General features: G+C 46.7%; 1 protein-coding gene across 1 annotated transcript in view; it reads left to right on the top strand.

Moving 5' to 3' along the window:
* The window catches only part of hspg2 (heparan sulfate proteoglycan 2), a 153,312-nt gene that overhangs the window by 40,879 nt on the left and 88,185 nt on the right, over window positions 1–24,248 (top strand). The window lies entirely within an intron of this gene.

Here is a 24,248-nt window from a genome sequence, read left to right as displayed (position 1 = left end):
GATGGCATCCAGCATGTGCAGATCATACCTCATCCCAAGGGAGCGGGAAGCAGGAGATGATCACGCCAATGCTTGTCTGGTCGGCACATCTGAAAAGAATTTGGTTAGTCAGCAGTTTCCTTTTGTGAAGGGCCAGGGAGTGTTGTTGTACGGGTGTTCATTCAGGGGAGAGAGGATTTGGGGGGTAGGTTTAGTTATTTATTAGCTGGAGCTATTGAAATGGGAAAACTTGCATGACAGAGTATGGTGGAAATAGGAACTGGCAGGCCATGCCGACTGGAAATGCTTGGGGTGGCATTCTGCCAGTCGTATCTAAGCTTATGGGCAGAATATGGGCAGCCTGGGTGCTGAGATGGTGAGAGCACAGTTAAGCTCATGCTGTGTTTCAGGCAATGAACTTTATCAAGATGATCAAATATGAGAGCGGCTGGCCAAGCTTTGTGCCTCCTCACTGAGTGTCGAAGGTGTTTGTCGGTTAAACCACAGGAAGATGTTTTTTTTTATTTTTCCTCATTGCTTTTGTATTTTTATGGGTTTGTATGTTACTGCTTTTGAAACAGTAAAGTGAGAGAAATCATCGTCTGTTGAGACTTCACTAGCTGGATAAATGTCCAGCTAGTGACATTTATGAGATGAGATTGCACATCGCACATCTCATTTACAGCACTGGTATTCTATTGGAAAAAAGATGCTAAGCTAAAATGTGGCACTGAGATTAAAAAAACAAAACTAATGTGTAATATTTACATTCCATATTCAAGGTAAAGGAATTAATTTTGATCTAGTTTTAGCATTAAGCTAGGTGAAGGAATATCTCCCAAGATATTTGTCTTCCTTTAAGGGAAGATGCAATATTCGGGGCTTACCTCCACTCAAGTAGGCATTAGATGTTCAGCTGATTTCTTTTAGTCTAAAATGTAATAGAAATACCTTTTATTGTCTCACAGTGGGGAAATTCAGGAATACAATCAATATGTGATGACTATACGACTTGTAGTTACCAAGTATGTTAGTAAACAGTGTTAATTTATTTCTGTTTTGGGTTGGTTCTATGGCAAGGTAGTTTCTTTGATTTTTATTTAATAGGAACTGAAAGTTCAGATTTTGTTTTCCTTTTCCTTGTTTTGGTCTGTCCTGTTGAATTCCAAAATACTACAGTATATAAAAGTTTATCACAAAATCTATAAAAGGCCAATATATAGAAGTACTTCTGCATGAAAAGGTATATAAATAGCTAATAAACTGTGGTGACTGTGAATATACTTTATACATTAGGCAGTCCTGCTGGATACTGTGCAATAGGAGTACATCGTTTCAAATATAAACATGATTTTTGTCACCTTGACTAAATAACACAGAATTATAGTTGCATTCTTTTTGGTCCCCTATTCACCTTCCTTTAGATTTGTTTGGTGTTTTGAGTAAAATGAGTAATCAGTAAAGTTATTAGCTTGTATGAAATGATGCATGAGATTAATTTGGTCAGTGACCATATGTTCTTACACTTTTATAACACTGGCTTTATAACAACTGAAATGTAATGGTAATCAGTTTTTTTTTTTTTTTTTTTTGTTTATTTGTTTATCAGGAGAACATACATACATTGATATTACATACATTTTGCAAAGCTTACATGACTTCTCCGATTTTTTCTTTTTTTTTTTTTAACACACAACGAACACAAATCCCCGTACTGACATAACAAAAACGAGACCAAATAAGTAAAATTACATAAAAAAAAAAAATAATAAATAAATAAAATAAAAAATAAAAAGGGGGGGGCATGAGGGGGTTGGACGGCATTGAGAGCCTAAAAGGCAACAACACTTTACTCAATTGTTCTGTAAATTTTAGTCCCATGACATGATGGGTCAGTCACATCAAGATATGCATTATAAAGGCAGAGATTTTAAGTATGTCACAAAAGGTGCCCACTTGTGAGTAAATTTTGCTGAACTACCTTTCACTGTTAATAAAATCTTTTCTATCCTTAAGCATGATCTTACAGTATTAAGCCATTGTGAAGTAGATGGAGATATAGGAGATTTCCAGCAGAGTAAAATGCAGCGTCTGGCAAGGAGAGAACAGAAAGCCAAGACCTCCCCCTGCAGGGGCGACAGATTAAGTGAGGTCTGAAGGTTATCCTGCAATAGTCAGCCCCGCCCACTCCTCACTACTACCCAGGGCTGCCTACTGACCAGTTCTCTGTCTAACAGGTCCGGAAAATCTCTGAGACCTGGGTATTACCCTAAAAGTACTCTATAAGAGATAATCTATTTAAACTGGTGGCGAAAGTGATTCGTCTAGCTCTAACTACCTCCAATCCAGAAGTTATGACCCTTTACAGTTAAGAAACAATCAGCTGAGTAGCCCTCACAGCTGCATAATTCCAATAACCACTTCTGTTAACGGTAGCCCACTTTCTAAATCATAACTTGCACTTGGAACCGGCTAGATTATGTTTAGTGACTTAGATGTAAGTCCCAGGGTCATTATTTATTCTCACCAAAGGAAATTATGAAGCCTCCTATTTACTGGAATCATGTACATTAGTTTTCCCTTAATTAAAAGAACTGAACGAAGATTAAATGACTCTATTAATTCCAATGTCCACCAACCTCTTTAGAATTTTATAGTATAAATTTATTAAGCAAGCTTAAGCAGGGATATGCGACATACAAATCAATAATCAATCGTAAATAATTCAAAAACAGTGTAATAAAATTTACATGTACAATCATACTACCCTGTCCTCTTTTCCCTGACTAAAGTCGCAAGTTCTGAGATGGAATTTCAATGAGCAGATTCAACTCATACCCAGACGATGGTGGATCTTTGGCAACAGGAATTTCTAGCATCCTTGGTTGAGGTCTTTGCCTTGTGTGGAAAAAACCCTCTTTAGAAAAGAAACAAAGCAGAACGGGTCCGAATCCTTTGGCAAAACCCAGTTCCTCATCCCTGAGGGAGCTTTGTCCTTCCTCCAAGTCTTGTTGCAGAGTTTGTAATTGCTGGGCTGAGACGAGACCGACGATCGAATGAAGAACCAGGGATGGGGCGATGGAACCCAGTCCTTCCTTGGCGGTGTGAAGTCCGAACTCTCCCGTGGTTCTGAAGTGCGGTCCGTGGCTCAATCTGCTTCAGCAAGTTGTCTCTCCTTCTGCGCCGTCGGACTGGGAACAACTGGTTCCTCTTCTCAGCCCCTTTTTATGCATCTCTCCACCATGTGTGTGTATGGGGAGGTTTGGCCTACGTGACTTTCTCCACATCTGCTGTTTCTCATGAAAAAGTCCTCACATTGCCCAATCTATTTCTGCTGACCATGGTGGAAAGTCCCGTACTTCCCCTTTCTCCGTTGCTTCAGCCAAACTCAACACTCCAACCATCCTGTGCGCTCTGACCATCTGTTCAGAACTGCTTGCGACATTTCCTGTTTCAGGACTGTGCTGTATTCCTCTCTTTTTCTATAACCCACTATTATGTATTATAGCTCATTAAACACATTAAATCTGTTGTTAAACCTGTTTGAATTAATTTCAAATGATTACAACTTCACATCATCACAAGTTTGATCCTTAGTTAACAATCAATCACATCTCTTACTTATTATAATTCATCAACCATAATCTTTCCACAGTTAATTCATTACAGAAATCATTACAGATCACATTTCAGATAATACATTTCAGAAGGTTATTATGTGATTACTTGTATTCATTTTACTATTCCTTCATATTCAATTTAATTAGCTTTTAATCAAACTACAAGATTACTTATTTTCTCTCAGGCCTCTATGCACCTTTTCTGCATGCACCCGGAAAGATCTCACACCCCATGCCAGTTTTCTTGACACCCCCTCCATGAGATCGGACGGTGCTTCGCAGAAAACACAGAGTCCAAAGTCAAAAGAGATCAAGTCCATCATCACAAGTGATAGTGAGGATGTCCCGCTCATAGCAGGTAACCGGAGACAATGAAGGTGTCCAGGAATCCACAACCGCATACTCCGACAGATTGGATGGCGGAGAAAGCCAACGTTCTGCGCCCAAATCGTTGTCAAGTGTAGAGTCACCTGAGACGGAAAGGGTGGAACGTTCCAGCGGAGGCGGCAGAGGCGAAGGCAAGTCCATGCCGAAGTCGGGCAGCGTTGATGGATTGTTGCAGTAGTCGTCCAACTCTGCCAGCAGATTCTGGAAATCCATATCACTTGGTGATGGAGATGAAGGGGAAAGGGTATCCTCATTCTGGCATGCTTGGGGAGATGAACTGAGGTTCTCAGTTTGGGTACCTCTCTCGTTAGTCGCACTGCTGGCTTGGCATCCGACGTCGATAAACAAATCCGGAGACACGGGACGTGTAGGCGGAAGATAATCGCCCACCGCCACAATTCGGCCATCCAACAGATGTAAAGTTGGGAGGCATTGCCGAGTAAGTTGGTGTTCCCACAACTTATGAATTACGGGCAGCCGTAGCCCCGTATACAATGGATATGCTGGGAAGTCGTCGTCGGCTAGGCCAAATGCAGAGGTCCACACGATTTTGTGCACCCGTTCCAGGGATCTAGATGTGGAATCCGCTATGTAGGGCAAATCCTCCAGCCCTGTAGCGCAGAGAATTGCCGTTACATCATTAAAATGGCTGCTCACGCATTTGTGACACCAGCGGGCGGACGATGCCACCCAAATGAATCCATAGGATTCTGCGGTGATCCCACATCCCACACAGCAGGTTGATGCCTGAGGAGAAACAGTAACCCAGGTAACTTCATGATTAGTGGTTATTGATTAACTACATGTACTTACAATGACGAAAATGCTAAAGCGAAAGCTGAGAGAGTAGGCTGGTTTTAAGCCCGTGTGCCAGCTTGTTTTGCGAGCCAAGGTGAATTAATCACAGGAGCCGAAATGTCATGATCTGGTGCCGGTTCACCTCGATCATAGACATGAGCTGAATCATGGAATATTGCCGCGTAGGTCATCAGCCATACAACAATGGCGAGGTCCGAGGTTTCATGAAGCCAGTAGAGGACCACCAGGATCCCCCAAACCGTTGCCCAAAGAGCCAGAATTACCCACTTTTGCATCCAAATTCGCCGTCCTCGACCCTTGATAGCCAAGGCCTGGCGCGCTAAGTAGATGAGGATAGATACTGCGAAAAGCCCTTCTAGAATGGCTGTGAGAATCTTAAATGGGGCGGCTCGTGTAGCTTGTGCGCCCCCCAGGACCAATTCCAGTATCAGGGCTGCGGTGTCGGTGATGAGCCACAGGCAGACCACAACGCCCCTGCGCCAATTGATGCGAGTACGGCCCATCAAGTAACAGGCAAAGAGGGACGAAGCCAACCCCCATCTGTGGAGAATGATTGGACGGAGGATAAGCTTGGCATATCCTTGTAGCGCGACGAAGATCCTCATAGGATGTCCCTTGGGCCAAGGACCGGTGTGGCAGAAGACTACCCAGGCCAGGGTAATCCCTAAGTGCTCAATGGTACTCACTTGAATCGGTGCAAAAAGTGAGTTGGGATTTGATGAGTTGGTCGAAGAGTTGTTTTCCATGATGTGAGATGATGGTCGCTCTGGATCAGATCCTGTCGGCAGCTGCGATGAAGGTTGAATGGGTCGCAGGCACACGGCAGCTCTCTCTTATGCAGGAGTAGGCTCCTCCTTAGGGGGGAGGGGCTGGTAGTTCCTCTTTTTGCAACGACAAAGTGCTTTCAGCCACGCCTCCAAGACGATTTTGCCGATGAGTATTGCTACGGCGACGCCCAGGAGTCCTAAGAGATATGGCCATAGCACGCTCAAAGCGTCTAGCAGCCACTGTTCAACAATGTTGAGGCCTTCTTCCACCACATGAGCAATTTCTTCCACAACCTCGGTGGCGACGGCCACCAAAGTTGCTCCCATAGTCTCATACCAGAAACAGTCATGTCTATTAGAGCCTTCTCCACATTGCTGCCAATGCTCCATAGTGGTGGAGCAGGTGAGATTGGAATACAACAGGTTGGGTCCTACCCAGTCAAACCCTGAGTCGATGTTCCCTTCACACAGACTTTTCCGAAAAGCATGTCCTTCGGCGATGGCTATAAGGGGATTTGGAATGAACGGAACGGGTAGTCCAAGAATGCTCTTGCGCTTCTGAAGATGATATCCTAGGATTGCGTCGGTGCATGTCCGTCCGCTCACTATGGCCCTCCGCCATGTGCCATTGATTTTCCGCCAAGTAACCTCAGAAGAGTGAGTGTCATACTCCTCTGCATAATGTTCCTCGCAGTAGCTTTCCCAACCTCGAACGGTTTGGCAGGGTCTCCTGGCCAAACTGATCGTGCATTCGAGGACCCGTCTTGTCGTGTTTCTACAGGTCATGCGCCAAGGTCTTGGGTTGACATAACTGTCAGGTCTCCAAAAAACTCCAGGCCATATCATGCGGTCTTTCGAATAAACCGTGGCGATGTACTGGTACTTGACCCAGTAGTTTGTTGATTCCGTGAGGCATGGTGTTACCCAAGCTTCAAACTCATCTTGTTGGAGTCCCCACCACTCGTAGTCCCAATTTCGAGTGTAATCCTCGTACCAGGCTCGCAAAGCCCATTTGGCAGTAGGTGCTTTTTCAGGATCAGGGCAGTTGTACCTCCAGGTGGAGTGAAGAGCGTTCCCCGTTTGCCAGAGGTCACAACGTGGCGATGAGTGGGTTTTCCTCCAACAGGTGTCATTAAGGCTCTCAAAAATTCTTTTGGCGACACATTTGTCAATTTTTGCAAAGTCATTTTTAGGAACTTTCAGAAGGTCATCAGGAGTTGGAAGGGGTTGTGTACGCAAATTGGCAATGTGTAGCTCCTCCAAACCAGTATGAGAGCGAACCGTTCCCTCCGGGAAGTCTCCCATAAAGAACGTCTGGTCTTTGGCTATGTATGTCCATGGGAATGAGTTGTTCAGCCAGGTTTCAACCTCTGTACGGATTGTGCGTGTAGAGTGCCACAAATCAGCCCAGTATTCTTCTATGGCTGTAACTATATAATTCCGTCCTGCACATTGCACAAACTTATTCCAGAGGCAAGGATTCAACCAACTAAAGTGGTGTCTATAACAGTGCTTTTGCTCCTCATCATACATAAACCGTCTAGGTCCTTGTCTGATCAGGAAAGCCGTCATGTTGGTCAAATTGGCTGATGTAGGCAGCATCGTTGTATTGACTGGAAGATTACCTCGGGAGGCATTTCGATAGGTCCAGTTGCCCGTTGGTGCTGTAGGGATGATGTCATCCTTTCTGCAGTTCAGGTGGATGTCTCCCCAAAACTCCCCTCGTGGAAGCCAGGCCCGACAGCCTGAGGACCTGTGTGGGGCTGGGTATACTACTTCGGTATCCCAGTACCCTTGACTTGGCATCAATAGCAGCGATCGACAAGCCATGTTGCAATGCCATTCTGGCATACCTCGGTCCGGGTGAATCCAGTTGCATCTGACGGTCCGTCGTTCTTTGTTTTGCAGAACCCGTATCCAGCAGAGCACTCCAGTCTCGAGGAAGTCATAGTTGTAGATCTCCCAGGTGCGATTCAGAAGGTCGTCCAGAGTGGAGTCGTTCAATCCGAAGGCTCGGCGCTCCACGTACTTTTTCCCGTTGTCTTTGGCGAACAACCCGGTTCGGTTCTGGACAGATGTTTCGTTATTCCATGGTACAAAAATAGCCGTGGTGCTTGTATTCCAACAATTGAAGTTAGCGTACTTAGAATGTCCATAGGTGACCCTTGTATGCGTAAGATACCACGGTCCAACTCCGATGAAGTAGAAGATAGTAGCAAGAACAGCAGCAGCAAACAGCAGGGCAAGAAGCGTTAGCAGCCCTTTCAGGCATAGGGTTTTTCTGGTTATCGTAGTCGTTTTCCGTAGCAAGGGTTCGTTAGAGATTTCCGAGTCGTCGTCGGTGTCAGTAGAGCTGTCTGATTCCGATGTAACATCCAGCAACTCCGGGTCTGTAGGTCGGCGCCTCATGCCGATAGCATCCATCCTGGCCAGATTAGTGCCTCTCTGGGATCCGCTGTATCAGGCGCTGTACAGATTTTTCTCAAAGAGTTGAGGTGGCCTTGGTTGGCAGGGTTCTTTCCAACCCGTCTGGTGGCCCTTCTCTGCTGCAGGGCTGTATATATGGGAGAGGGGTAGGGTAAATCAGGCTCCAACCCCCTCCACACCCACTTCCAGTGGAACACCCTCCAGTAGTCCGGCCTAGGGAATGGGCCTGGGGCGGTTCCATTTTTCAGCGCCTGGTCTTGCCAGGATTCGTGTTTGTACCCTATTGGGGCAGGTACTGAGATATAGGTGTACAATGATTGTCCATGCAGAGTTAGTCTAGTGCGGTACCCCCAGGTTGACGGAGTAAAAATCCTCTGGTGTGGTGGATTGGGGTAGACCCTGTCTATTTCCAATTTCAATGGAAGCCTGGTGTTATTAAATATATAACATTCTGGATTTATTTCCCTCTTTACTATAGTTCTCGCCATACTTCGTGAAGTGGTCCAAATGACCATGTCATTGAGTGAAATTTCACAATACAGTCCTTGCAGTGGTTCAAGATAATGGGGACCCCACCTAATCCGTAGCTCGATCCCCTGTAACCTGAAATACACTGTATTAAAAGTCCACGGTAGAGATCTTGGGCACATAGGGGAGATTGATGCAACATTAACCGTGTTGTCGGATCCTCTTCCTTTCCAAGCGGGCGGTGCGGTAGGGATAAATAAATGTGGCTTCATGGCCGGGGGCGTCGTGTATTCTTCACTTTCCCCCACCTCTTTTACGTTTTGGAAATTGGTGGGTCGGAGATATATGAGATACTTAAGAAAATAGGCCTCAGTGAGCGGATTGGAAACAGTGAAATCTTCTCTTGGCATATCTAGTAGAATGGAGGTGGTAGGGAGTTTTAAAAACGGGCCTCTGTCTGATAGTCCCGATGAGACTCCAACCCCCACTTTGAACAATCTAGTCACAAAACACTGTCTCCCCTTTCGTTTTTTGGTTTTTTGCTGACCTGCAGACTCGACGACTCGTTTTCCTCCTTCCGGTGCGTCCATCAGTCTTGGTTTGTCTTTCTCCATGGAAATGCTGAGGCGAGCTTCTGCCAGGCGTGAGTTTTGGATTTCTTCTTGGGAGGCTCCGGCTCCGTACTGGACACGGTGGCGTGAGTCTGCTCGTCTGGTACCACTTTGATGGCTGCTCCGACTGAGTAGATCCCTTTATAGGGGACGGTGATCATGCGCACTGACAGCTGGACATGACAGGAGGTGCTAGGATCAGAGGGCGTACTCGCCCTGTGAGCCACGCCTCCCGGGTGTTGCAAAACTCCATCCCGAAACTGGGATTCCGCTGTCACCCAGTACAGGCAGGACTTCTCTTTTGGTCTCACCGCATTGCTGCCCCATCCTTCCACCTCTGTGGTGTAGTAATACATATCCGAGCTGCGCACCCCATCTTCTCTTGGTACATCCGGCAGATCCACTATGGGTATCGTGCAGTCATTGATGACCTCCAAAATTAGATGTGCCCAGGTGGTTAGTTCCCAGGGGCCTGTCCACCCACCGTTAACGGCTTGCTCTCGGGCGTCATCTGGGAGTGCACTTAGCTCCTCAGCTGATGGTTGGTATGCGTGAGGCCGATGTACCCGGAAGACCACCGGAGAGTGGTTGGCATTCAATGGTGGACATGACAGGGATGCTCTAGCAGCGTCATATGGCCAGGCGGCTTGAACAGAATCCCACAGGACATCATGGGGCCCTTCTTCCCTCTTCCACACCCATGGGTCCAATTCCTCTGGAGTGTTCGGAGGGGCGGAAGGTCCTGGTAATATTATCGGTATGGAGCTCCCATAGTTCGGCTGCACTTGCCCATAGGTTCTGTAATATCGCAGCGAGCTGTAAAATCTTGTCACTTGCCACCCTTCAGCTTCGCCTGTCAGTGTTACCTCTCCCCTCTTCAGCTGTTCCTCGCACACAGGGCAGTGGTGTAGCTCATCTCCGTCCCACGTGCAATAACAAGTTCTTGGTTTTTCCTGGAGCCACCCCCATTGGGTTTCCAACTTAAGCCGGGGCAGGTAACCCACTCGGCAGTTCCCACAGACTGTGTTGTTCAATACCGTGACTGGGGAGACGCGAAGGTGTTGTAGCATCTCTGCGGTAGCCTCCTGGTGTCTTGGCTTCTCACGGCCCGGTCCTTCCCAGATAATGGGAAGATGGTGGTCGGCTAAACAAACCGGGCAGCCGCTTTTAGCTTTTCTCCAAACCAGCATCTCTCTGTCCTCCGACAGGACTCCATTTTTGGCCCAATCCAATTTCTTCAGGGCTCGTCCTGCCCAAATCCCTGAAGGGGTTCTTCTAATTACAACCACCCCTTTCACGGTGGCCAGTCCGAGATAGGGTGGAATGGCACATGATTCACTGGCCATTTCACCGGCTTCTGTTTCGCTTTAGTCAGGAACCGGCTTGAGCTGCTCAACTCCTTGGATCCCTTTTCTTTCCAGCAATACTGTGTTCCTATCCAGTACTTTTTTGACGATGTCAGTTGTCTCAAACTTGGGTTTTACTGCTGCATGTACAGGTTGCTCTCTTGCTTTGACCCACACGCGCTGTCCCTCTCGGAATGGCACTCTGGGCGTCAGCTTCTCCTTTTTGTCGCTGGAGCCCCGCCCCACTTCCTTCGTGGTGAACGGCCGTTGGTTGAGTTCCATCGCAGGGGCGGGTCTTTCGGCTCTGCTTCTGTCGTTCAGGGCCTGCCCTATTTCCACCGCTTGGGTGCTCCAACTGTTGGTGTTAGCATTTTTAGCTATCCAGCTTTTCACTAACCCTATGGCTCGTTCCACCACTCCGTTAGCTTGTGGGGTATAGGGTGGCGAGTAAACTCGCATTACTCCATACTTCTGACACCACTGGTCAACCTGTGAATTACGGAAATGAGTCCCATTGTCCGTGCGCAGCTCTTTCGGGATTCCCAGGGCACTGCATACTTGTTCCAGCATGCCGACAACGCTATTGCCGTTTGCTTTCCTGGCTGCTTTTGTAGTTACAAACCCCGACATGGAATCCACCAGCACTAAGAGGTACTTCTCACCTCTCCTTCCTGTTATCCCCATGGGTCCTGCAACATCCATGCAGACTGAGCCCCAGGGGACCGTGCTTTTGATGGACAACCCATCCATCCGCTGCCCTCGGCGACCTGCGTTGTATTGACCACACACTTCACAGTCCCTTAGCACGCGTTGGACTTGTTTCACTGGGATCCAAAGGTCTTGCTCCTCCAGTTCCTTACGGGTAGGTCGCACGCCTGCATGTCCAAGGGCCTCATGCACGCTCCGCACGACCTCGACCACGTATTCTTTTGGGACCTCCCGTCCTTTGGGAGTTCTGTCCCACTTCTCGGTACCGACAAAGACGATCTTCCTTTGTTGGACATAACAGTCCACTTCATCATTCCCACGCCAATGAGCTCCCTCATGCGTGTGTGCTCTTTGGTGCTGCACTTCTATTTCCAACTGCAGCTTCAGCTCAGCAATTTTTTTCCACAAATCTTTGTGTGCCACTGGCTTGCCCTTTGCTGTCTCGAAACCATTTTCTTCCCAAATGGCCAAGTCTTCTCTGAGAGCCTGAGCGCAGTAGTAACTGTCGGTTACTAACCTGGCACTTTTGATTTTCCTTTTCACCAGCTCCAGCAATCCTTCCAGTACTGCCGTCACTTCTCCGGCTTGAGCACTACCGGGGGCCTTTCCTTTCTGGCGGCCTTTCTCTTTGCCGTCCTGCTTCAGAATAAATCCCCAGTATGCCGACTGGTCGGACCCCTTTCTGGATCCATCAGTGTAGATTGTCCATTCCGGTTGTCCTGGCTTCTCAAGTGTTTCTTGTGGTTTTTTCTTACTGGTAGGTTGTGCTGGCCCAATTTCAAGCTCCGGGTCCAGCAAGATGTCCTCCCATCTTCCCCACCGAGTATTGGTTGCTTTAGTACTTTCCACAGTTCCTTTTCTTAGGTACTTGTGAACTTGGCTTTGTGTGATGACTTTGACTGGTTGTCCTTGTGCTAAATCTTTCAGCACACCCCAATAGCGGGCTAACACCGCTAGCTCTTTTTCTTCCTGCGGGTATTTCTTTTCAACAGAAGTTAGAGTGTAACTCCACAGGGTAACCAAGCCTCCATTTTCGTTACTCACTTTGATCATGGCATCGTCATTCTCGCAGCTGATCTCTGCCACCAGCCTTTCTGACAAACTCCTTGGCTCCAATCTCACAGCTGCTTGAATGGCCCTTCTCAGTTCCTCTAGGTTCTGTTGATTTGCTGCTGTCCAAACCCAGGGTCTTTTTCCGTCTTTCTCGTCGTCCTCACTTTTCCTCAGGCAGTGGTACAAGGGTTTGGCATATTTCTGATAGTTGGGTACATGGTCTCTGACATAGTTGCACAGTCCCAATATTTTCTGCAGGTCATTTTCTGACTGTGGTGGTTGAATGTTTGTCAGCTTTTCTCTGTACCCATCCGAGAGTCCCAAGTCCGACGTGACTTGGAAACCCAGATAATTCACTTGGAACTGTCCAAATTGACATTTCTTGAGGTTTAGCTTCAAACCTGCTTTGGTGAGATTTTTAACCACTTTTCGTAGCCTCTCTAGGTGTTCTTCTTCTGTGTCATCAGCAATAAAAACATCATCAATGTACACAGTTGCACCCACGTCCCCCAACACTTCCATCACTGCTGACTGGAACACGTTTGGGGAGTTCTTGTACCCCTGGGGTAACCTTTGCCACACATAGCTCTTGCCTTTGTGGGTGAATGCAGTTTTACCTTGCGACTGTCTGGCGAGGCGTAGAGAGAAAAATCCATTGGCTAGGTCGATGCAGGACTTGAACTTTTTGACTCGAAGAGTTTTCAACGCTCCTTGTGGATTGATCAAACTGGCTCGGTTTGCTATTGTTCTCCGATTCAGGGCCTTGAAGTTGATGACTGGCCTCCAACCCCCTCCAGCCGATTCAGGTTTCTTCACCGCCTGGATGGGGCTGTTGGTGATCGGGTTGAGCTCCTCTCTGATGATCTCTAGGGCGCCCAGCTCCTTCACGATCTTGTCCATCTCCTCGACTGCTCCTGGGTTCAACGGGTACTGCCGAACAGGTGGATGAACCCCACCTTCGATGTGATGAACAAACTTTGGGCCCAAATCTCCACAATCATTTTTGAACCGTGCTACCTGTGCTGTAGCGATGATTTCACGTAGCTCCTCTTTCCCAGCCGGGGAGAAGTCACTCTCTTCAAGTTTCTGTTCTGTCACCGTTGGTATGTCGACCGGTTTGTACCAGTCTTGCTTCTCTGATCCTGTTTGTGTTGGGCCGACTTTCACCAATCTTGCTTTCAAGCTCGTCAGCCTTCTCTCCAGCCTACGATGTGTGCTTTTCTTTTTACTGAGTTCGTCTAAGTCTTTTACTGTAAGGAGATTGTAGGGACCTTTCACCCATACTACTCCTTTCCAGGTCCCATATGGCATTTCTTCTATTTTCCCATTGGCAAACTGAACCTTCAGGTGTCCTGCTGTTTTTAGGTCTTTGCGGGTCATCGACACCTCCGCTCCGGTGTCCACTAGGTAGGGCACTCCTTCCACTTTAGCATAGATTTCGTCCCCTTCCCAGTAGGCATTGTCTAAAACGACCCGCGACCTGGACGCCATTACTTTGGTGACCCTCCGGCCCCGGCTTTACGGGACTCACGGAGGGCCGTCCTCTCTTCTGGGCTCAATTTCCTATACTCCTCATCTGTCAGGAACTGACCTTTCCCTGGCTGATTTGATGAAGCCGGAGGGTTGGTCGGTTTCCCTTGTGGTCCTGGTGGTTTCTGCTGGAACGGTCGGTTCCGGAAGTTGGGTGGCGGTGTTCCTTGTTGAAACGGTCTGCTCTGGAAGTTGGATGGCGGTGCTCCTTGCTGGAACGGTCTACCCTGGAAGTTGGATGGTTGTCTGATGTTAACCCTTCCAGGTGGCTTTGCCGGTTGGCTAGCCTCCTTCTTCCTTTTGTCCTCGTAGTACTGTTGTTCCAGGTCGAATCCTTGCACTGCTACATCCATCTGAGCGACTGTTGTGCTTCTCACTGGCAACTTCACGAACACGATCTCTCCTCTGCGTCCTTTTGTCACCTCACGCAGTACTTTCACATATCTCGCAGGGGAAACGGTCTGCTTAAGTGTGTGCCAAAGCGGTTCCAACCGGCTTCCCTTGTCCAGCCGTCCTCTGGCTCTCTTCACCTGGGACTCTTCATCATCCATGTCCTCCAACACCAGCCTCTCATAGTTGCTCTGTGCTGAATCTGTTCCAACCATCGGGTCCGCAGTCACGCTGGTCAGCCACAACTTTTTGGCTCCCTCGTGGTTGGTGGTAGACAACACAGTTGGCCAAACATCTTTTAGATATTCTTCATTGTTTTCGTCTGCGTTTTTACTCCTAATCACCAGCCTTAGATTCTTCAATTCGGCGTAAGCATCCTGTCCCGTATTAGTGGCAGGTAGCTGAGTCAACGCCCCTGGTGGTCTCACCGGGATCTGTGGTCCTGGCTCCGAAGACGTCGCCTGAGGTTCCTCTTCATCAGCCGACACTTCGTCCAGCTTCTGTCGAGCCTCCCTGGAGTATTTGAAGGCAGCTTTCTTCAGTCGTCGCAGCATCACATCATACATAATTCCAATGTATGCATTCCTGAAGTTGGTAGTCAGGGAACAGTGTGCTGTCAGAGTGGAGCAGGATGGTGTCATCAGGATGTTAGCCCATTCTCCGATTGTTGCTTCCACCTCGAGCTGCACCCGGTCTCCCAATCTGCTGGCCCATCCTGCCGGGATCTGGTACTCGGTTTGGCCGACCTCTGGTACATACGTACGCCGTCCGTCCTTAGCCTGCACGGGACCCCAGGTCACGTCTCTTGCCAGTCTCTCAGAAGATCCTTCGATGTCAAAGGTTTCTATTTCTTTCTTCTTACCCCGATGCTGTCCTGTTCGGAGTGTCTTATGCTCGGCCGGTAGTTGCTTTGGGTCGGAGAAGACGCTGCCGTGATCGCTCTCCTCTTCTTCTTCTCCAGGATGTTCGATCTCCGGTTGCTCCTCTTCGTCCTCCGAGTCACTGATGTCCTCATACTGCTGTTGTCGAAGAGGTTCTCTCCTGGGGGAGTTCAGCGGTCGAATCTTGGCTGGTTTCATCGGTCCTTCTTCTTTCGGGACCGTCGGCTGCTCATTCTTGACTTTTCCCGCATTGGGTTTTTTCAGTTCACTGTGGCTCTCTTCAAACGAGAACTCCTTAACGTACTTTGCTGCGGAGAACCCTGGTTCAACAGGTGTCTCCTTTATCTTTATCCTGGGTGGCTGCACGGCCTTGGCTTTTCCTATCTGGGTGGTGTTTAAAACCTCACTTTGGGGAATTTTTAAGGGATATTTCTTGATTTCTTGCGATGGATGGCTAATGCGGCATTGCTCCTCCATCTCAGCTGCCAATTTCACCCCTTGCTCAGTGCGGAGTCGATGCAGACGGGGGTCAACCACCACCACCACTTCTTTGAACACAAAGAAATGACTGTTGGTCTTGGCTATATTCACCACTCCGTTCTCCGCTATTGATCTGGCGGTGTCCCTTGGCAGATCCGGCGATCTCAGTCCTTGTACACTCACTATGACTCTTCTCATGCATTCGTTGCTGGCCGCCGCTAAGCCCCGCTCGAGTCCATGCCACATCTTCTTCCGATATTCCTCCAAACCCTCTCCTTTTCGGTAGACGTCAATCGGGACTAGGATTACAGCACCATAAGGGAGACTATAGCCGTTCATCAAGACTACTTCTCCCCTTGTCTTTGGGCTACAGGTGGCTTCTAGCAATTTTGAATCCGCTTGGTAATATTGCCCTGCTTGGTCCTCAAGGCTGCGTCTGAACTTTCGATTGTGGATCTTGTATCTGTCATTGGTGAACACAATCAGTCCGTCACCCTCAAGATCCCATATTCTTCCAATAACCTGATAAATCCGGAGGCCGGTCTGCAGTCTAAAGTTGCTGGCCCCCGGTGGTATTTCGGCTAATTCTCGGGCCATCCTCCAGGTGTCCGATTTCTGAGTCTTCTTCTTAGGGCGACCGGGGTCCCGCTGCTCCTCGTCCGATTCCTCCCTGTCCTCGTCGGAACTGCTGGCCGCTGGGGTCTCCGTAGGTGGTAGTGGATGCCTTCTCTCCGTGCTGTGGGCTCGGGGATGAAACCCGGGCTCCAGACCTCGTCGCAGGGACCAGTCCCTGGCCGCTTGCTCCAACTGCTCCTCAGTGAGGCCGCCGACGAGCGCTTCCTCGGGGTCTTCCTCATTGGCTGGTGCAGGTGGGATGTCCTCGTTCCGCGATGGACCTGGTGGAGCTGAGGGACCTCCATCGCTGTCGTCGCTGCTGTCACCGCCGGCGTTGTCGTCGCTGCCGCCCGTCAGGTCTATCAGATACCTCGGAGGTTGCTTCGTCTGGCGAGTCGGTGTCGTGGTTCTGCTGGGCAGTCGGGACGGAGGCTCAGCCACCTCCGACCCTGCCTCTTCGAGGGCTCGCTCCTTTTCCTTGCCCTCTTTGTAGGTTGAAAGTCTCTGCATGGCCTCAGCGTAGTCTTTGTACTGGTTCACCCCCTTGGCGTTTGGGTCCACCAGGATTCCATCGATGCCCGCCGCCAAGGTAGCTGTTTTTACTACGCGGTCATACTTTTCGGAGGGGCTGTGGACAATTCGTAGCTCACCATCCGCCCATCCTTCAAGGAGGTCAGCGAACCATTCCAGCCATCCTCTAACCTCCGGCTTCTTAGCCACTTTCACTGGGCATCTGACGACCCCCAGTCGGTGGCCGTGTCTAAGCTGGGTGCAGTAGTATATCCGTTTTTGCACTATGATTTCCATTGGGCTCCGAGCAACGTCCTTGCTCATGGTGAAGTGAGAATCAAAGAACATCTTTTTATTTATCTCAGTCCAGGATTCCAATCCATCACCAAGTAATATCAACATTACAGGAAATTGCGATAATGCAGATTTGGAAAGATGGGATTGATGATTCTTCCCATCCCGGCTGATGTTGCTTGCCTCTTGTTCCATTGCTGGCTTTTGTAGGGGCTCCAGTTCCCCTCTTTCTTCTTCTTCACTCATAGTTGTCTTTGTCTTTCGAGTCGCCTATCCCCCAAAGCCTCTCTTTGCGCTTTCGAGTAGGGATGGGTCCAGGCTGTGTTGGCTACTGGCTTCACTGTCTGGATCTGGTCATTCTATCCTCAGTAGAAGCTTTCCCTCACCTGTATGCTATACAGTTACTGCGAGGGTTGTGACTGATGGCCTTGTCAGTCACCACTAACTCTCTTCCCTAAGAGTTAGAAACCCAAGTGAGCTATTCAGAGTCTCGCATCTGTTTTCACTGACTTGGTGTCTTTGGGGCCCGCCTACTCAGTTGTGCGCCGCCCCACGTTGGGCGCCATGAAGGTTATCCTGCAATAGTCAGCCCCGCCCACTCCTCACTACTACCCAGGGCTGCCTACTGACCAGTTCTCTGTCTAACAGGTCCGGAAAATCTCTGAGACCTGGGTATTACCCTAAAAGTACTCTATAAGAGATAATCTATTTAAACTGGTGGCGAAAGTGATTCGTCTAGCTCTAACTACCTCCAATCCAGAAGTTATGACCCTTTACAGTTAAGAAACAATCAGCTGAGTAGCCCTCACAGCTGCATAATTCCAATAACCACTTCTGTTAACGGTAGCCCACTTTCTAAATCATAACTTGCACTTGGAACCGGCTAGATTATGTTTAGTGACTTAGATGTAAGTCCCAGGGTCATTATTTATTCTCACCAAAGGAAATTATGAAGCCTCCTATTTACTGGAATCATGTACATTAGTTTTCCCTTAATTAAAAGAACTGAACGAAGATTAAATGACTCTATTAATTCCAATGTCCACCAACCTCTTTAGAATTTTATAGTATAAATTTATTAAGCAAGCTTAAGCAGGGATATGCGACATACAAATCAATAATCAATCGTAAATAATTCAAAAACAGTGTAATAAAATTTACATGTACAATCATACTACCCTGTCCTCTTTTCCCTGACTAAAGTCGCAAGTTCTGAGATGGAATTTCAATGAGCAGATTCAACTCATACCCAGACGATGGTGGATCTTTGGCAACAGGAATTTCTAGCATCCTTGGTTGAGGTCTTTGCCTTGTGTGGAAAAAACCCTCTTTAGAAAAGAAACAAAGCAGAACGGGTCCGAATCCTTTGGCAAAACCCAGTTCCTCATCCCTGAGGGAGCTTTGTCCTTCCTCCAAGTCTTGTTGCAGAGTTTGTAATTGCTGGGCTGAGACGAGACCGACGATCGAATGAAGAACCAGGGATGGGGCGATGGAACCCAGTCCTTCCTTGGCGGTGTGAAGTCCGAACTCTCCCGTGGTTCTGAAGTGCGGTCCGTGGCTCAATCTGCTTCAGCAAGTTGTCTCTCCTTCTGCGCCGTCGGACTGGGAACAACTGGTTCCTCTTCTCAGCCCCTTTTTATGCATCTCTCCACCATGTGTGTGTATGGGGAGGTTTGGCCTACGTGACTTTCTCCACATCTGCTGTTTCTCATGAAAAAGTCCTCACATTGCCCAATCTATTTCTGCTGACCATGGTGGAAAGTCCCGTACTTCCCCTTTCTCCGTTGCTTCAGCCAAACTCAACACTCCAACCATCCTGTGCGCTCTGACCATCTGTTCAGAACTGCTTGCGACATTTCCTGTTTCAGGACTGTGCTGTATTCCTCTCTTTTTCTATAACCCACTATTATGTATTATAGCTCATTAAACACATTAAATCTGTTGTTAAACCTGTTTGAATTAATTTCAAATGATTACAACTTCACATCATCACAAGTTTGATCCTTAGTTAACAATCAATCACATCTCTTACTTATTATAATTCATCAACCATAATCTTTCCACAGTTAATTCATTACAGAAATCATTACAGATCACATTTCAGATAATACATTTCAGAAGGTTATTATGTGATTACTTGTATTCATTTTACTATTCCTTCATATTCAATTTAATTAGCTTTTAATCAAACTACAAGATTACTTATTTTCTCTCAGGCCTCTATGCACCTTTTCTGCATGCACCCGGAAAGATCTCACACCCCATGCCAGTTTTCTTGACAGGTCCCTGGAACTCCAAAAATGGCAATTAGTGGATCGCTTCGGATCTGGATTCCAAAAACCCCTGAGAGTATGGAAAAGACATAGTTCCAAAATTTTTGTAAGTTCGGGCAAAAGAAAAACATATGACTTAAGTTGCAGGGAGAGGTCTGGCATCTGTCACACTGGTCCAAAATCGAAGGAAAATTTGTAGATAGACGGGATTTTGAGAAATGGACTCTGTTTATCACTTTAAACTGTACAAGCTGTAATCTGGCACATGGTGTGCTTTGACGTATACTGAGAATAACTTTATCCCACCATGAATCAGACAGTTCAACACCCAATTCACGTTCCCATAGAGTTCTGGTTTTACCCGATGAATCGGGCTCAATTCCCATAAGCTTTCCATATATATTGGAAAGGGGTGATTTCAGATTGGGTGTCAAAACTAGAAGGTCGACCCATGGTGGATCAACAGGAAGAGTTGGAAAATTAGGGAACAACGAAGAAACACAATGTCTAATTTGGAAATAGAGAAACAGATGAGAAGTAGGTAGGTTAAATTTCGAGGACAACTCCGAAAAACTAAGAAATAGACCATCTTTGTAGAGATCTCTCATTGTACAAATGCCTCTCTCATGCCAAACTCTGTAGCCAACATTAGTGGTCGCAGGAGAAAATAAAGGATTTTTTAATAACGGCATTTTAATAGAGGGAGACATAAATTTAAAATGGGACCTAAATTGTGACCAGATCTTAAGTGTAGAGAGCACTATAGGATTTGTAATAACAGAGGATAGTTTAATTGGTAGTGATGAATAGATAATTGAGGCAGGTGAAAAAGATGTAGAAATCGATTGAATTTCAAGTTTACACCAGATCAGATTAGGTGAATTTAGCCAATAAATCAATTTATGAATATGTGAAGACCAGTAATACATTGCAAAATTGGGTAAGGAAAGACCACCACTCGTGGTGAACTGCTGCAATAGAGAAAGCCTCAATCTGGGGGCCTTATTGTTCCACACAAATGAAGAAACCATCTGATCGAGGGACTTGAAGAACTGTCTAGGCAAGAATAGAGGGATACATTGAAATAAAAAAGAAGTCTAGGTAGAACATTCATTTTAATAACATTAATCCTGCCAATTAGTGAAAGAGGGAGAGAGTTCCATCTCTGAAAATCTGATGCAATTTGAGAGACTAGGGGGGCAAAATTCTGAGAAAACATTGAGGGCAGAGTACGTGTAATATTAATTCCCAAGTACCTAAACCCTGAGGGGCTGAGTCTAAAAGGAATGTCAGGAAGCCCAAGTTCCAATGCCAATGAGTTTACTGGGTAGCATTCACTTTTAAGCAAGTTAATTTTGTAGCCGGAGAAAGATCCAAATTTTTCAAGAATATCCAAAATTGGAGGAAGACTATGTAAAGGATCCGAAACATACAAGAGAAGGTCGTCTGCATATAAGGACAGTTTAAGTTCAACACCAGAGCGGATAATTCCATGAAAAGAAGAGAGGGATCTTAGCGCAGCAGAAAGAGGTTCAATGGCTAACGCAAACAAGAGAGGAGAAAGAGGACAACCCTGTCTCGTACCGCGTCCCAATGGAAAATAATCAGATTGGACGGAGTTGGTGACAATACAAGCCTGAGGAGATGAATAAAGTAGCTTGATCCAGGCCATAAACCTCCCCCCAAAACCAAACCTATTGAGAACGGCAAAGAGGTACTCCCATTCTACTCGATCAAAGGCTTTCTCGGCGTCAAGAGAAATGATCACCTCCGGAGACGTGGGGGAATGAGCTGAAAAAATTGCATTCAATAATGTACGAATATTAAAGAACAAATGACGACCTTTGATGAATCCATTCTGTTCATGCGAAATAATCTGAGGAAGCACCATCTCAAGCCGAGTTGCGAGTATTTTAGCTAAAATTTTAAAATCCACATTCAAGAGCGACAGGGGCCTATAAGACTCGCAAGCAGTAGGATCTTTACCCCTCTTCAACAGGAGAGAAATTGAAGCCTGAGCCAACGTGGGGGGCAACAGGCCACGCCCCAGGGACTCATTATAGACCTCGAGAAGAAGAGGGGCCATCTTGTCTTTAAATTTCTTAAAAAATTCGGCAGGAAAACCGTCCGAGCCGGGGGCCTTACCACTCTGCATATTATTGATCGATGTAAAAATTTCTTCCAATTTAATGGGAGCATCAAGTTGATCAGAAACCAATTTATTTAACCTAGGGATGTCAATATTCTGAAGAAAGGCAAATAACTCATCTGAGCCCGATTGCAGTTCAGATTTATACAGATTACAATAAAATTTCTTAAAAATGTCACTGATAGAAACAGGATCGGAAACGAGATTGCCTAACTGATCCTTGACTTGTGATATTGTGCGAGAGCTAGCTTTGCGTTTCAGTTGGTGTGCCAGGAGCCTACTTGGTTTTTCTCCATGCTCATAATAAGAGGCTCGAGATCGAATCAAGAGACGCTCCGCATCAGAAGTTGTTAGGAGATCAAGTTCAGTTTGAAGATCCAGTCGTTGCTTCAGTAAAGCGAATGACGGATTAGTGGCATTTTGCCTGTCGATTTCCTGAATTTTTGTTGATATTTCTGATATTTTAGTACGGATATTTTTATTAGCATTAGCTGAAAAAGAAATAATCTGACCCCGAAGATAGGCTTTTAATGTTTCCCATAATAATGAGAAAGAAACTGTGTCGCTCTTGTTAAACGTAAGGAAATCATCAATTGTTGATAGGATAAATTTATTGAATGCTTCATCAGATAACAGGAGACTATTAAATCTCCAACAAGGGCAAGAACAGGGTTTATTCATGAAGTTTATATCAAGGCTTAAAGGGGAATGATCAGAAATAATAATCGGATAATATTCAGAAGATGTGACTCTATGCATTAAAGAGCCATCAATAAAAAAATAATCTATACGGGAATAGGACTGGTGTACCTGAGAGAAAAAAGAATATGTCTTAGTTAGCGGATTACGTGCCCTCCATGGATCTACATACCCATTTTGGGTCATAAAGTCCGAAATTGATTTAGACATATTTGACTGCGTAGAGGCCCGAGATGAGGAGCGATCTAATGCTGGGTTCATTACACAGTTCAAGTCCCCAGCTAGAATCAACAAATGAGTGTCAAGAAAAGGAAGTGTGCTAAATAGATTATTTATAAAATCAGGATTATCAAAGTTTGGTGCATAAATGTTCACTAATAAGACAGGGGTATGGAACAGACTACCTGCAATTATAAGAAATCTGCCATTTGTGTCTCGCATTATTTTTGATGCTGTGAAATGAACCTTCTTATTAAATAATATGGCTACTCCTCTAGCTTTCGAGTTGAAGCCCGAGTGGTAAATCTCTCCAACCCATGAATATTTGAGCCTGGACCAATTTGCATTCTGCAGATGTGTTTCCTGTAGAAATACTATATCAGGGTTTAGGCGCTTCAGATGAGAGTTTATTTTAGATCTCTTCACTGGACTATTAAGACCTTTAACATTCCAACTTAGGAATCTAACAGACGCTTTCAAATCAACAGACATGTGACCAGTTGTTTATAACAGAAGTTGAAAGATATTGCCACCCCCTCCATCCCCAAAAAGGGACAAAAAAAAAAAAAAAAAATCACAAAAAACAAAAGAAAACATATACAAACATTTTCCCCCCCACCCCTTGCTTGCACTCTGCCCTTCCCCAAATGAAGGGACCGTGCAGACTCCAACAGGAGCCACTTTAAACTTATCCTTACAGCCAAACAGCGCAACAACAACAAAAAAGCTCCCTTTAATACTAGGCGACTCCTGCAGAATCAGCAGAATAGAGAGAAAATTAAAATATACAATAGGCACTATTCTAGGAAATCAACAACACCTGCAGAAAACATCCATCATTTGAATTACACAAGTAAGCCCCAACTATTTCGAAACAGTCCGTTTTTTCTTTTTTCCTTTCTTCCCATTTCTCCTTAATGTGAAAATATTACTTAACCAGACAAAACAAAGTCCCCAGAATGTGAAACAAATCCTTGTGATTATAGCTCTCACTTGGTAATGGACTCGATGTAGATATTAGCCTCCTCCGGAGAGGTGAAGACTCGCGTAGTTCCACCATGGGTAATCCGCAACCGGGCCGGATGGAGCAAGCCGAACCGGACCCCCTCAATGCCACGGAGTCGGCGACGGCAATCTGTAAAGGCAGCCCGTGCTCGGGCCGTCCTAACAGTATAATCGGGGAAAACGAAGATGGTCGTACCGTTCATCTTAATCCGCTGCAGCTCCCTTGCCTTCGACAGGATTTTCACACAGTCGGAGTAGTAATGTAGCTTAGCTACGATGGGGCGAGGGCGCTCACCTGCCTTGGGTTTCGGGATCGGGATACGGTGAGCGCGGTCGAGCAACGGTTCCTCCGCGAAACCGAAGGCTTCCTTTAGCAACCGAGAGACCGCAGCTGTCGAAGCCGATAAAGGGTCGTCCTCCGGGACACCAATGATGCGGATGTTCTGACGCCGGGACCGGGACTCCAAGTCATCACATTTGTCCTCCAACTGTGCCACAGTTTTAGTAAGGCTGTCCACGGTCTTCCGGAGGCCAACGATGTCATCAGTGCAGGTGGATAGGGATTTCTCCATCTCAGCAACCGTTACGTTTAGCCCCGTAAAACTCTCCTGCACCGCAGTGAGGCCAGAGGACAATTCCTTCTTGAAGGATAGCAGCTCGGACTTAATCGAAGAAAGACTTTCACCAAGAACAGCATGAAACTCTGCTTTAAGTATAGTAGTAAAGTCATCCCGGAGAGCCGCAAGCAGCTCCTGTTTAAGACTGCTGACATCGCTGCAGCGGCTCGGGCCGCCGCCTCCGACGCAGGAGTTGACTCAGCACAGGCCGAGGACTCACCACGAGGGGCAGGCCGCAGGTGGGACTGAATCGAATTTCCTCCTTTTACCGGCTTTGGTGGCATTTTAGTGTCCAAAAAAAAGGATAGTGTTCAATGTATTGATTAGTTATCGTTTGAAGTCGAAGTCGATTAAATGTGCCAGGTAATAACCGAAAAAAAACAGCTAACCCGCAGGAGCAC

Source organism: Xiphophorus maculatus, chromosome 1 (assembly GCF_002775205.1).
Source record: "Xiphophorus maculatus strain JP 163 A chromosome 1, X_maculatus-5.0-male, whole genome shotgun sequence".
Taxonomy (NCBI): Eukaryota; Metazoa; Chordata; class Actinopteri; order Cyprinodontiformes; family Poeciliidae; genus Xiphophorus; species Xiphophorus maculatus.
The sequence above is the reverse complement of the archived record's forward strand: the minus strand, read 5'-3'. Positions and strand labels throughout refer to the sequence as shown.